Below are 13756 nucleotides of genomic sequence, written 5' to 3'. Positions count from 1 at the left end.
CCTGTGGAAAGCTTTGACAAGTCTAGGGGCAGAGACATCATCCGCCCTTACCCAGGAGTTATCCTCGGGACCGAAACCCTTCCATGCGACGAGATACTGCAATCTCCCTCTATGCCATCTCAAATTCAGGATACGAGAAATTTCATATTCGCCGTCTTCCACCACAGGAGGAACTGTGACAGTGGCATCCCTATCAGATACACTACCGTTCAAAAGTTTGGGGTCACCCAGACAATTTTGTGTTTTCCATGAAAACTCATACTTTTATTTATCAAATGAGTTGCAAAATAATTAGAAAATATAGTCCAGACATTGACAAGGTTAGAAATAATGATTTTTATTAGAAAGAATAATTTTCTCCTTCAAACTTTGCTTTCGTCAATGAATGCTCCCTTTGCAGCAATTACAGCATTGCAGACCTTTGGCATTCTGTTAATTTGCTGAGGTAATCTTGAGAAATTTTACCCCATGCTTCCTGAAGCCCCTCCCACAAGTTGGATTGGCTTGATGGGCACTTTTTGCGTACCATATGGTCAAGCTGCTCCCACAACAGCTCAATGGGGTTGAGATCTGGTGACTGTGCTGGCCACTCCATTACAGATAGAATACCAGCTGCCTGCTTCTTCCCTAAATAGTTCATGCATAATTTGGAGGTGTGCTTTGGGTCATTGTCCTGTTGTAGGATGAAATTAGCTCCAATCAAGCGCTGTCCACAGGGTATGGCATGGCGTTGCCAAATGGAGTGGTAGCCTTCCTTATTCAAAATCCCATTTACCTTGTATAAATCTCCCACTTTACCAGCACCAAAGCCACCCCAGACCATCACATTACCTCCACCCTGCTTGACAGATGGCGTCAGGCACTCTTCCAGCATCTTTTCAGTTGTTCTGCGTCTCACAAATGTTCTTCTGTGTGATCTAAACACCTCAAACTTTGATTTGTCTGTCCATAAAACTTATTTTGCAATCTTCCTCTGTCCAATGTCTGTGTCCTTTTGCCCATATTAATCTGTTCCTTTTATTAGCCAGTCTCAGATATGGCTTTTTCTTTGCCACTTTGCCCTGAAGGTCAGCATCCTGGAGTCGCCTCTTCACTGTAGACGATGACACTGGCATTTTGCGTGTACTATTTAATGAACCTGCCAGTTGAGGAGCTGTGAGGCGTCGATTTCTCAAACTAGAGACTCTAATGTACTTGTCTTGTTCCTCAGTTGTGCAGCGGGGCCCCCCCACTTCTTTTCTACTCTGGTTAGAGCCTGTTTGTGCTCTCCTCTGAAGGGAGTAGTACACATTGTTGTAGGAAATCTTCAGTTTCTTGGCAATTTCTCGCATGGAATAGCCTTCATTTCTAAGAACAAGAATAGACTCTCGAGTTTCACATGAAAGTTCTCTTTTTCTGGCCATTTTGAGAGTTTCATAGAACAAACAAATGTAATGCTCCAGATTCTCAACTAGCTCAAAGGAAGGTCAATTTTATAGCTTCTCAAATCAGCCAAACCGTTTTCAGCTGGGCTAACATACTTGTGCAAGGGTTTTCTAGGGTTTTCTAAACATCCATTAGCCTTCTTACACAGTTAGCAAACACAATGTACCATTAACACACTGGAGTGGTGGTTGTTGGAAATGGGCCTCTATACACCTATGTAGATATTGCAATAAAAACAAGACGTTTGCAGCTAGAATAGTCATTTACCACATTAACAATGTATAGAGTGTATTTCTGATTCATTTAATGTTAGCTTCATTGAAAAAAAAAATGTTCTTTTCTTTCAAAAATAATGAAATTTCTAATTGACCCCAAACTTTTGAACGGTAGTGTACATCAACCTTTTTCAACAAGGAAACATGAAACACAGGATTAATCTTCCAGGAAGTAGGGACATCCAACCTAACAGCAGACGGGTTAACCACCTGAAGCACCTTAAATGGCCCCACAAACTTAGGACCCAATTTTTTAGAGGGAATCCTCATCCGCAGGTTCTTTGAGGACAACCAAACCATGTCACCCACAGTAAACAAAACCTCCTTACGTTTTCTGTCAAAATACTTTTTGGACTTCTTGTTAGCCTCTTGAAGGTTGCAACGTACATTAGTCCAAACTCTCTCCAAATCACCAGAAAAATTCTCCTCCTCCGGCACCGCCGACCCCAATTTGGAGAACAAACCAAAAGATGGATGTCTTCCAGTACAACAAAAAAAGGAGAACACCCAGCAGAGGAGGATGTATGGTTGTTAAGAGCAAATTCTGCGAGAGGCAGAAACTCAGACCACACCTCTTGATTGTCTGCCACAAAACAACGCAAAAACTCTTCAATATCCTGGTTCTTTCTTTCTTTCAGTCTGTCCATTAGACTCAGGATGATACCCAGACGAAAATGACAAATGGACTCCCAACCTGTCACAAAAAGCACGCCAAAAGCGAGCCACAAACTGAGGTCCTCTATCAGAAACAATATCCGTGGGAACGCCATGGAGCTTGACAATCTCCTTAACAAACGCCTTAGCGAGTGTCTTGGCGCAGGGCAACTTAATGAATGGAACCAAATGACACATCTTACTAAAACGGTCCACGACCACCCAGATGACAGTGAAACCTTCGGACACAGGAAGATCAGTAATAAAATCCATTGTGAGATGCATCCAAGGCGCACTAGGAAACTCCAGAGGGCAAAGCAACCCCGCAGCAGGGGTATGTGAAGCCTTTGACCTGGCACACACAGTACATTGACGCACCCACTTGATGACTTCCTTCTGCCATCCAGGCCACCAAAAACTGCGACTTATAAGTCTCTTAGTCTCAGAAATTCCTGGATGACCTGCCAACCGAGACTCATGACCAGGGGTGGATTAAGAGTAGCAAGGGCCCTGGGCAGTTTAGAAGTCGCGGGCCCCCCCCACACACACACACCTGATTTATCACGTGACATGTCACATGATCCCCTGTGATAGATCATGTGATAGTTCACGGGAAATTAATTTGGCACAATATTAATTGTGCTGCCCCATCAGAGCAGCACAATATAGGGGCAGATGCCCTGTTTCCAGCGATGTGTCACTTTTTCAGCTGCTTGTTGTCATTTTGAGAAAATCACCATTTTATCTGCTGCAGATCTAGCAGCTCTCTGAATGCTGCGCTCTGTATAGCCCCACCCACACCACTGATTGGCAGCTTTCTGCCCATGCTCAGTGTACACAGAAATCTACTGATCAGTGATGGGGGTGGGGTCCTACAGAACTTACTAGTCATCTAGTGATAATTACCTTCTGACAAATCAATGATTTTATCAAAACAACACGAAGCAGCCCAGTAAGTGACACATTACTGGAATCAGTGCCTCTAACCCTACATTATGCTGCTCTCAGATTAGGTGGCAAAAACCTGATGACAGATTCCCTTTAAAGGAGCAGTAAACACAAAAAAAGTTTGCATTAAAAAAATACAAGCCATTTGTGAAATTAACTTTTTTTCATTGTTAACCACTTCGCACCAGAGCCTGTTTTTGCCTTCGTGACCGGGCCAATTTTTTCAATTCTGACCACTGTCACTTTATGAATTAATTACTCTGGAACGCTTCAACGTATTCCCCTGATTCTGAGATTGTTTTTTCGTGACATATTGTTCTTCATGACAGTTGTAAAATTTCTTTGATATAACTTGCGTTTATTTGTGAAAAAAATCGGAAATTTGGCGAAAATTTTGCAATTTTCAAACTTTGAATTTTCATGCCCTTAAATCAGAGAGATATGTCACACAAAATAGTTAATAAATAACATTTCCCACATGTCTACTTTACATCAGCACAATTTTGGAACCAAAATTTTTTTTGTTAGGGAGCTATAAGGGTTAAAAGTTGACCATCGATTTCTCATTTTTCCAACAAAATTTACAAAAACATTTTTTTTAGGGACCACATCATATTTGAAGTCACTTTGAGGGGTCTTTATGACAGAAAATACCCAAAAGTGACACCATTCTAAAAACTGCACCCCTCAAGGTGCTCAAAACCACATTCAAGAACTTTATTAACCCTTCAGGTGCTTCACAGGAATTTTTGGAATGTGGAAGAAAAAAATTAACATTTAACTTTTTTCACAAAAGTGTTACTTTAGACCCAATTTTTTTTATTTTCACAGGGGTAACAGGAAAAAATGGACCCAAAATTTTTTTGTGCAATTTCTCTTGAGCATGCTGATACCCCATATGTGAGGGAAAACCACTGTTTGGGCGCACTGCAGGGGTCGGAAGGGAAGGAGCGCCATTAGACTTTTTGAATGTAAAATTTGTCTGAATAATTAGCAGACGCCATATTGCGTTTGGAGAGCCCCTGATGTGCCTAAATAGTGGAAACCCCCCACAAGTGACACCATTTTGGAAACTATACCCCTTAGGGAACTTATCTAGATGTGTGGTGAGCACCTTGAACCCCAAGGTGCTTCATAGAAGTTTATAATATTGAGCTGTAAAAATAAAATGTTTACATTTTTCCCACAAAAACGTTTTTCATCCCTTAATTTTGTATTATCATAAGGGTAACTGGAAAAATTGCACCATGAAATTTGTTGTGCAATTTCTCCTGAACACGCTGATACCCCATATGTGGGGGAAAACCACTGCTTTGGTGTACGGCAGGGTTCGGAAGAGAAAGGAGCGCTATGTTGGCTGGGATAGGCAGCAGACACCATGTCACATTTGAAGAGTCGCTGACATGCCGAAACAGCAGAAACCCCCACAAGTGACCCCTTTTTGTAAACTACACCTCTCAAGAAATTCATCTAGGGAAGTAGTGAGTATTTTTTAATTTTTAAATTTATACCATTGGGCAGTGAAAAAAGCATAATTATATTTTTACCACAAAAAAATGTTTTACTCTCAGATTTTACATTTTCACACAGGGCAACGGGTAAAAATGGTGCCGAAATGTGTCACACAATTTCTTCTAAAAGTGTCAATACCCCATATGTGGCTGTATCGTACCGCTCAGCCATACGGCGAGATCTGGGGGGGAGGAGTGCTATTTGACAATTGGAGAACAAATTATTGTAGAATAGGCATTTGGATTTGGGAGCACAAAATTTTCTGAATTTCTTTTGGGGGGGCAAGGGCCATTTCGCTTTTCCAGAGCCTTTCTGCTACCAGTAACTTGGAAGTCCCTTATATTTTTAACAGATGATGGACCTGAGTGGGGACTAGCTTTTTTTGAGGACTGAGTTGAAGCTTTTATTGGGAACATTTTACGTAACATTTATCCGGCGCTCTAGGCTGAGCACTTACATCGGGGTTTCCATCTAAATTTCCAAGTGATGTAATTCAGATGAAACCCCTGCCGGATCCATTCACTGTAATGAGGCAGCAGAGTTACTCTGGACTCTGTCTGGCCTCTGTTTAGCGGTGTCCTTTTTTTCAGAAGTGCACAAAACTGTGGCCAACCGCACTTTTATGCACGCCTAAAACAAATGACACCGTGGGATCACAGGCCAGACGGCGTCCACAGTGGCCTATCCTATATCTGCCTCATTACAGGGAATCTTCCGTCATGGGTTCCGGCTGAATCACGTATTTCAGAGATTTATACGGAAACTCTGGTGTAAGCGCTCAGCGCAGAGCACAGGATAAATGTGAGCAGAGCCTTACTGCGATCTTTGGGAGACATAATAAACAAATCAGTAGCAGGTGAAGAATTTGTTTTATTTATTTTTTACGGGGTTCCTAGTGTGATATAACTGATTAGATTACTTTATTCTTCAGGTCGGTGCGATTACAGAGATACCAGATTTATATCGGGTTTTTATGACTGACAGCTGTCACACACTAAAAGACGCTTTTTTTTGCAAAATCTAGTTTTTGCATCACCATATTTTGAGAGCTATAATTTTTCCATATTTCGGCCGACAGTCATGTGACAGCTTGTTTTTTGCGGGACAAGTTGACATTTTTATTGGTACCATTTTTATTGGTACGTGACATTTTTTGATCGCTTTCTATTCCGTTTTTTGGGAGGTAAAATTAACAAAAACAAACAATTCAGGAATGATTTTTTGAGGTTTTTTTTATGCCATTCTGCGTGTGGTAAAGTGATCAGGCAGCGTTATTCTTCGGATCAGTACGTTTACAGCGATACTACACTTACTGTATTTTTTTTTTATGTTTTGGCGCTTTTACACAATAAAACAATTTTATAGGAAAAAAATTTTTTTTGCATTGCTTTATTCTGAGCGCTATAACTTTTTTACTTTTTGGCTGATGGAGCTGTATGGCGGCTTTTTTTTTGCAGAACAAGATGAAGTTTTCAGCGGTACCATTTTTATTTCTATTTTGTTTTTTGATCGCATTTTTTTCCACTTTTTGTTTGGCAATATGATGAAAAAGCATATTTTTTTGCTCCGTTTTTTATTTATTTTTATTACGGTGTGCACAGAAGGAGTTAATTAGTGTGACACTTTTATAGCTCGGGTTGTTTTGGACGCGGCGATACCAAATATGTGTACTTTTTTTGGTTTTGTAAAAATATACGGATTTATTGGTTTAATATTTTATTTATTTATTTTGTGATTTTTTTTTAATAGTTTAAAAACTTTTTTTTTACATTTTTACTTAGTCCCTGTATGGGACATTAATTTTTATTTTTCTGATCACTGATCTCATGTAATGTAATAGACATATATTACATTAAATGAGATCTTCGCTGACTGTGTCACAGTCAGTCTCCTGCCTGGCTTCAGCTGCAGGCTGAGCCAGGCAGGACACCATATATGGCAGAGCTGGAGGCGGTCATGTGACCTCCAGCTGCCATAGCAACGCCAGGTCCTGGAAGGTATCAGGGGTCGTCGGAGAGGTAAGTAAGACGACCCCCTCTCCTCCTTCTATCTTCTATATGCCGCGATCACTATAGATCGCGGCATATAGAACATAGCAAAGGGTTAACATCACTGGGACCTGATCCAATCAGGTCCCGATGATGTTCCCTGTCAGAGCTAACGCTCTGCACCGGAATCGCAGCGCTTGCAGGACCCTGGGGGGTCCTGAGCGCTGCGAGACCACCCACCGTTTTTAAACGTCGGCGCTGCACAGAGCCCAGCAAGCGCCGACGTTTATCTACAGTGGGCGGTCGGGAACCGGTTAATTCACATTTGACTGTATCTTCAACACTTTTGTCAGCAGGTCTTATTACAGACTCTGAATAGGGCAGCTCTCTCCCTCTCCCTCAGCAGAAAGTCACAGCATGGTTAAAAAACGGGATCTTTTATGATTTTCTCATAATAAATAAAAAAGGACATGCAAGTCCTCCAAACTATTTTCCGTTTCTCTATAGGGGAGGTCCTAAATCTTTCTTGTTCTTTAGTTGATCACATGTCAAAAAAGGCAAAGCATTTACTATGAACTCGCCTAAAAAAATATACACTTGGAGAGTAATATCATCATCTGCATGTAAATATTCCTGGACTCTAAGGGCTCGCTCACACTGTCGTATAACACGGCCGAATGCTATGTGATGTTTTATCGGATAGGATTCGGCCCTATGTTATACTATGGGACAGTGCAGATCTGCGATTATTGGCATGAGAAAATAATCTCATTCGATATTCGGACCATGTGCACCCATACAAGTCTATGGGTGCACGTAAAACATTGGACTGCACTCGGATGTCATCCAAGTGCAGTCCGATGAACACTCACAGAGACTATGGAGAAGATGGAGAAATTAAGTTCTCCATCTTCTCCATATCTGTGCTGCGAGAGAATCAGATCACACTCAGTTGAAACTCTGACAGAGTTTGAGCCGAGTGTCATTAGCATAATTGGCCCTATTCTCTTGCATGAGAGAATATATGGCTTAGTGAGTGGACCCTAAAACTGAATAGTAGTGACGGACAGGCACCTCACAAGCGGCATCCATGTAGCTCTCAGATGTCATGTAGGTAGGGCTTCATTCCATGGGGTAGGGCTTAATTTCAAGGTATGTAAAAAAATGGACTTCAAATAAAAATTAAATGAACACAAAAAGCACTAATTGAATTATTTTTTTCTTATTCATGTTTGCAGCCCCTTTAAAAACCCTTTGAGGACCAAGGCACATATATGTCCCATAGTTTTAAACTGGAAAAAAATTTGATTGAATAAAATTTAAGGTCCTCCAAGGTTTAAGTAGGTCATAAATTCATATGAATACTTGCTCATACAATTGCACATGCCAAAAGATGAAGAAGAACAGAATCAAAAATATGACATTAAGTGGAGCACTTACAGGTATTCAAGGTAAAAGAGACCAGCAAAGGCATCGTCTCGAATGACAGTAAATGAGTTAGAATTCAGCAAGCTGAAAATGAAGACAGCAGGTTAGAAGCGAACCAGACTTTATGGTGCTCAGAATTAGTCAAGCAGAATTTATTGACTGCTCTTGCAAAGCACTGAGACTCCCGCTGTGTATAGATGGCTACGTGCGGCCTCCCACTGTGTATAGATGGCTACGTGCGGCCTCCCGCTGTGTATAGATGGCACCGTATAGATGGCTACGTGCGGCCTCCTGCTGAGTATATGTGTATAGATGGCTACGTGTGGCCTCCTGCTGAGTATAGATACCGCACGGCACCCCCCCAGAGACAGCAGGAGGCCGCATGGTCCCATCTATACTCAGCAGGAGGCCGCACGTAGCCATCTATACACAGCAGGGGGCCGCACGGCGCCATCTATACACAGCAGGGGGCCGCACTGCGCCATCTATACACAGCAGGGGGCCGCACGGCACCATCTATACACAGCAGGGGGCCGCACGGCGCCATCTATACACAGCAGGGGGCCGCACGGCGCCATCTATACACAGCAGGGGGCCGCACGGCGCCATCTATACACAGCAGGGGGCCGTATTGCGCCATCTATACACAGCAGGGGGCCGCACGTCGTCCCCCCAAGAGACAGCAGGAGGCCGCACGGCACCAACTATACTCAGCAGGGGGCCGCACGGCGCCCTCTATACACAGCAGAGGGCCGCACGGCGCCATCTATACACAGCAGGGGGCCGCACGGCGCCCCCCCCAGAGACAGCAGGAGGCCGCACGGTGCCAACTATAGTCAGCAGGAGGCCACATGTATGCAGTCACGCACACACACAAACATATACAGACATATACATACACGCATAAACACATTTGAAACACAAAAATACATATAAACAGACATCACACAATGATATCTGCGCACGCACGCACGCACGCACACACTTTCTGCCGAACTACAGTTGGACCAACAGAACAAGATGCCACACCCAACAGCATGGGTTCCTCAGTTAACTCAAACCTAGGTGCCCTTGACCCCAGGCCCCCTGGAAATTGGAGTGTCTCCTTATGTCTCTGGCAAAGACGGCGGTTAACACACAAACGCCTCTTCAAAAAACCAACACCTCAGACTCCAGAACTAGGCAGCATAAATCTAACACTGGGAATTCCAGAATGCCAGAGGCGAGCATATATAGGAGAGGGGAGAGGCCAACACTGAACAGCTGGAAAGCTCTAGCAGCTCTCAACTGAACAGATTAACCTTTGCACTGCTAGCAGAAACCTTCACGGTTTAATATGATAGTGAAGTGCTTCTAATCAGTGCAGGAGCTCAGACGCCGCAGACTTCTGGCCCCTCTAGTTACGGTAAACCCGTGGTACCTGGATTCCAGCGATGTGTCACTTACTGAGCTGCTTGATGCAGTGTTGATAAAATCCCTTTATTAGCTGCAGATATTCTGCCTATGCACAGGGCACACAGAAAGCTGTCAATCAGTGGTGCGGGTGGGGTTATATATAGAGCTCATGAATGTGGAGGACTACATGGTAGCAGGTTTACTAGTCCTTGAGTGATAAAACTAAAACAAGCAGCCAGTTATTGAGACATGGCTGGAATCAGAGTCTCTGTCTCTATATAATCAGAATCTAATAAGAGTATAGATGCAAGTGTACAATAAATCTGGAACAATAAAGAAGTAACAGTATATCATAAATTATATCTACCTTACAGGTAGCATATGCATTATAATTATATACAACGTCACTAAGAAAAAGTACCTCATTTGCGTCGACCACCAATAATACACCTTGGCATGCAGAAAGGGACCTTGAAACTTCATAGCTAAAATCAACATGACCCTACAAAAGTACAAAAACTTTAAAAGGGAAAACATGTTGGACAAATATGGATTGATGGATACAAGGCGCATTCTTAAATAACCATATTTAAATGTGAGGGGAGTCATTTCGTATGTAGATGGACAAAGAATGCTGAGCGTGTGAAACATGTTGCTATGTTGCATAAGTTTTTCACTTGAACCTTGTGGATTAATGGACTTTTAAAGATGAAATAATGAAGATGGATTTTATGGAGCTGGAGTTCCTTTTCTTTTTCCTGTGATTTACACACGTGAGGCCACACGATCTCCGGGCTTCAGCACGCCGAGAGCCGCTGTGGGTGAGCTGGGTTTTTTTTTTCTATAGCATTCTTAAATAGGCTGTGCCAAGATCCCAACTTTATGGCTATTCTGTACGGGTGTGACAACCGGGACCTCCAATGATCAGAAGAACTGATGTCTCACATCCCCTTTTTTAATGGAGTGGTGCCATTGTCTACGGGACAGATGGAGATAGCTGAGCTGTGAATTCGGCCATCTTCGGCAGCCCATTAGCCTTTGAGTGGAGCAGCAGTGCACACGCTCATCTGCCAATCCATGGGCGTAATATGGCTCGTGCACCTGATTTCCTGTGATTGGGAGTCCCAGAGATGGGTCCCCCAGCAATTAGCAAGCAATCTGTTCTGTGGATAAGTGATAAGTTGTAATCTGAGAGCAAACTCTTTCAATGTTAAAATATTGGATAGCTCTTATGGGCGTCTATAAAAAAACAAAAAAAATAAAAAAAAAACCAGTGTTATATCTACAGCAGGGGTCTCAAACACGCGGCCCGAGGGCCGCATGCAGCCCCTGAGGCTGCTTAGTGCGGCCCCCAGGCACCGGAGCCCCCGTAATGATTGCGGCCTGGTCCTGAGGGCCGCTTAAGTCAGTGATTCTTTTCAGTTGAATGTTCTACAAGTTAGGGACCAGCATGGACACTTACTACAAGATGAGCACCAGGATGGGCACATTACTACAAGATGAGTACCAGGATGGGCACATTACTACAAGATGAGGACCAGGATGGGCACATTACTACAAGATGAGGACCAGGATGGGCACATTACTACAAGATGAGGACCAGGATGGGCATATTACTACAAGATGAGGACCAGCATGGGCACATTACTACAAGATGAGGACCAGGATGGGCACATTACTACAAGATGAGGACCAGCATGGGCACATTACTACAAGATGAGGACCAGGATGGGCATATTACTACAAGATGAGGACCAGCATGGGCACATTACTACAAGATGAGGACCAGCATGGGCACATTACTACAAGATGAGGACCAGCATGGGCACATTACTACAAGATGAGGACCAGCAGGGGCACATTGCTACAAGATGAGGACCAGGATGGGGGACATTACTACAAGATGAGGACCAGGATGGGGGACATTACTACAAAATGAGGACCAGGATGGGCACATTACTACAAGATGAGGACCAGCAGGGGCACATTGCTACAAGATGAGGACCAGGATGGGGGACATTACTACAAGATGAGGACCAGGATGGGGGACATTACTACAAGATGAGGACCAGGATGGGGGACATTACTACAAGATGAGGACCAGGATGGGGGACATTACTACAAAATGAGGACCAGGATGGGCACATTACTACAAGATGAGGACCAGGATGGGCACATTACTACAAGATGAGGACCAGGATGGGCACATTACTACAAGATGAGGACCAGGATGGGCACATTACTACAAGATGAGGACCAGGATGGGCACATTACTACAAGATGAGGACCAGCATGGGCACATTACTATAAGATGAGGACCAGCATGGGCACATTACTACAAGATGAGGACCAAGACTGGGGACATTACTATAAGAAATTGGTTAGAATTACTATATGGTGCTAATTGTGAGAAAAAAAAAAATCACTGTATGTGGCCAATTAGGGGGCACAAAAAGTAAATACAAATTGTAAAAACTGTAAACTTTTAAAAACTATAAAACTGTACCATAGGCCATAAAATGAATGCCATTTAAAAGAATAAAATAAAAAAAAAAAAACAATGGTCAAAAAATAATCAAAAGGTGTATAGAAAAAACAATATGGTATCATTAAAAATGTCATATCATCCTGCAAAGAATGCGGCCCTTCAAATTCACATTTTTTCTATGTGTGGCCCATATAGTTAGCCGAGTTTGAGACCCCTGATCTACAGGGTGGGCTATTTATAGGATACACCTAAATTAAATGGGAATGGTTGGTGATATCAACCTGAAACAACGGATACTGGAAGCCTGTGCTAGCATTTCTTCTGCGATGTTGCTATCAGTGTGTCAAGAGTGGGAGAAGAGGGCTGCATTGACAATCCAACACAATGGGCAGCACTTTGAACACATTTTATAAGTGGTCATAAACTTGTAGAAAACTCATGAAAGAATAAAGTTACCTTAAAACCAAGCACACCATTGTTTTTCTTATGAAATTCTCAATAAGTTTGATGTGTCACATGACCCTCTTCCCATTGAACAAAATAAAGTTGGATCCAAAATGGCTGACTTCAAAATGGCCACCATGGTCACCACCCATCTGGAAAAGTTTTCCCCCTCCCATATACTAATGTGCCACAAACAGGAAGATGATATCACCAACCATTCCCATTTAATTTAGGTGTATCCATATAAATGACCCACCCTGTAAATTAATTATTATTATTATTATTAGAGCAGCTGCTGCATTTTGTATAACTCATTCAGTATCTGAACATCCGCAACAAGACCACAGAGAAACAAATCAAGAAGAAACGTCACACTCACCGGAGTGTGGATCAGGTTCAGGAGATACTTCTTTCCCTCGTAAGTGTAAAGCAGAGACGCAGTCTGGGCCTTCACCGTAATCCCGGCTCCCTCTCCACCTGCAGCTTGGCCAGAACTTGCTTATTGGAGGCGGCTTTTGGAATACACCCTGAGGGAAGGAGCGAGACACCAGAATCCACACTGTTAGCTCGTGGTGGCAGTGTCCCCCTCCATAATAGTCTGTCAATGGTAGCTTGTTTCTGTGTTTTATATATGTATTTTAGGTGTGTAAACCCTCTTCATGTGTACAGCAGCCTGGAATGAACGCTGCTTAAAAAAATAAACAATAGAGTAAGGCCTCATTCAGACCACAGTGATTTCTCTTGTAGGTAAAAAAAAAAAAAAAAGACCGATTTTCATCAGCTTTGTTTTGCATCCGAGAAGTTCTAAACTTTGATTTGGATCAAAATCCGACAAGTCAACGTGTTTCGGTGAAAAATACGCGGCCCGCAGAAATATGTGAACAGCCCTAGACTATAATAGATATGAGCTCTGTGAAAAACAAGGATAGAGCTCGTACGAGATCCAACATTTCATTCTATAAATCTACATAAATAATTAAGTAATGTGCCAAATTGCTTTTTTTTTGTTTATGTTCTGCGTGTACGGAGGGAAAGTTCCCAGTGCTAGTGTCTATGGTGCTCCATTAGGCTAGGGCTACCTTGTGACTAAGTGTGGCGCTACTGATTGAGCAATAGCTCCAGTTCAAAGCAACACACTAATTTTAAAAGGAAATCTTCTAAACCTCAGATGTGGGCATGCAGGCCTTTGAAATGTAAAT

The 13756-nt window shown here is 42.7% G+C and overlaps 1 long non-coding RNA gene across 3 annotated transcripts in view; it reads right to left on the bottom strand.

The window, feature by feature from the left end:
• LOC141240292 (uncharacterized) overlaps positions 1-13126 on the bottom strand; it is a 149878-nt gene extending 136752 nt beyond the window's left edge. The window contains exon 1 of one of the 3 annotated variants that reach the window (XR_012305559.1): positions 12937-13126. This is a non-coding gene — a long non-coding RNA (uncharacterized lncRNA). The remainder of the gene's footprint in view (positions 1-12936) is intronic. The other 2 variants (XR_012305560.1, XR_012305558.1) reach the window with 2 other exon arrangements.
• Positions 13127-13756: the final 630 nt, after the last annotated feature.

Source organism: Phyllobates terribilis, unplaced genomic scaffold (genome assembly GCF_046119375.1).
Source record: "Phyllobates terribilis strain yellow unplaced genomic scaffold, ASM4611937v1 Scaffold_815__1_contigs__length_636389, whole genome shotgun sequence".
Classification (NCBI taxonomy): domain Eukaryota; kingdom Metazoa; phylum Chordata; class Amphibia; order Anura; family Dendrobatidae; genus Phyllobates; species Phyllobates terribilis.
This window is presented reverse-complemented; position numbering and strand designations above follow the sequence as displayed.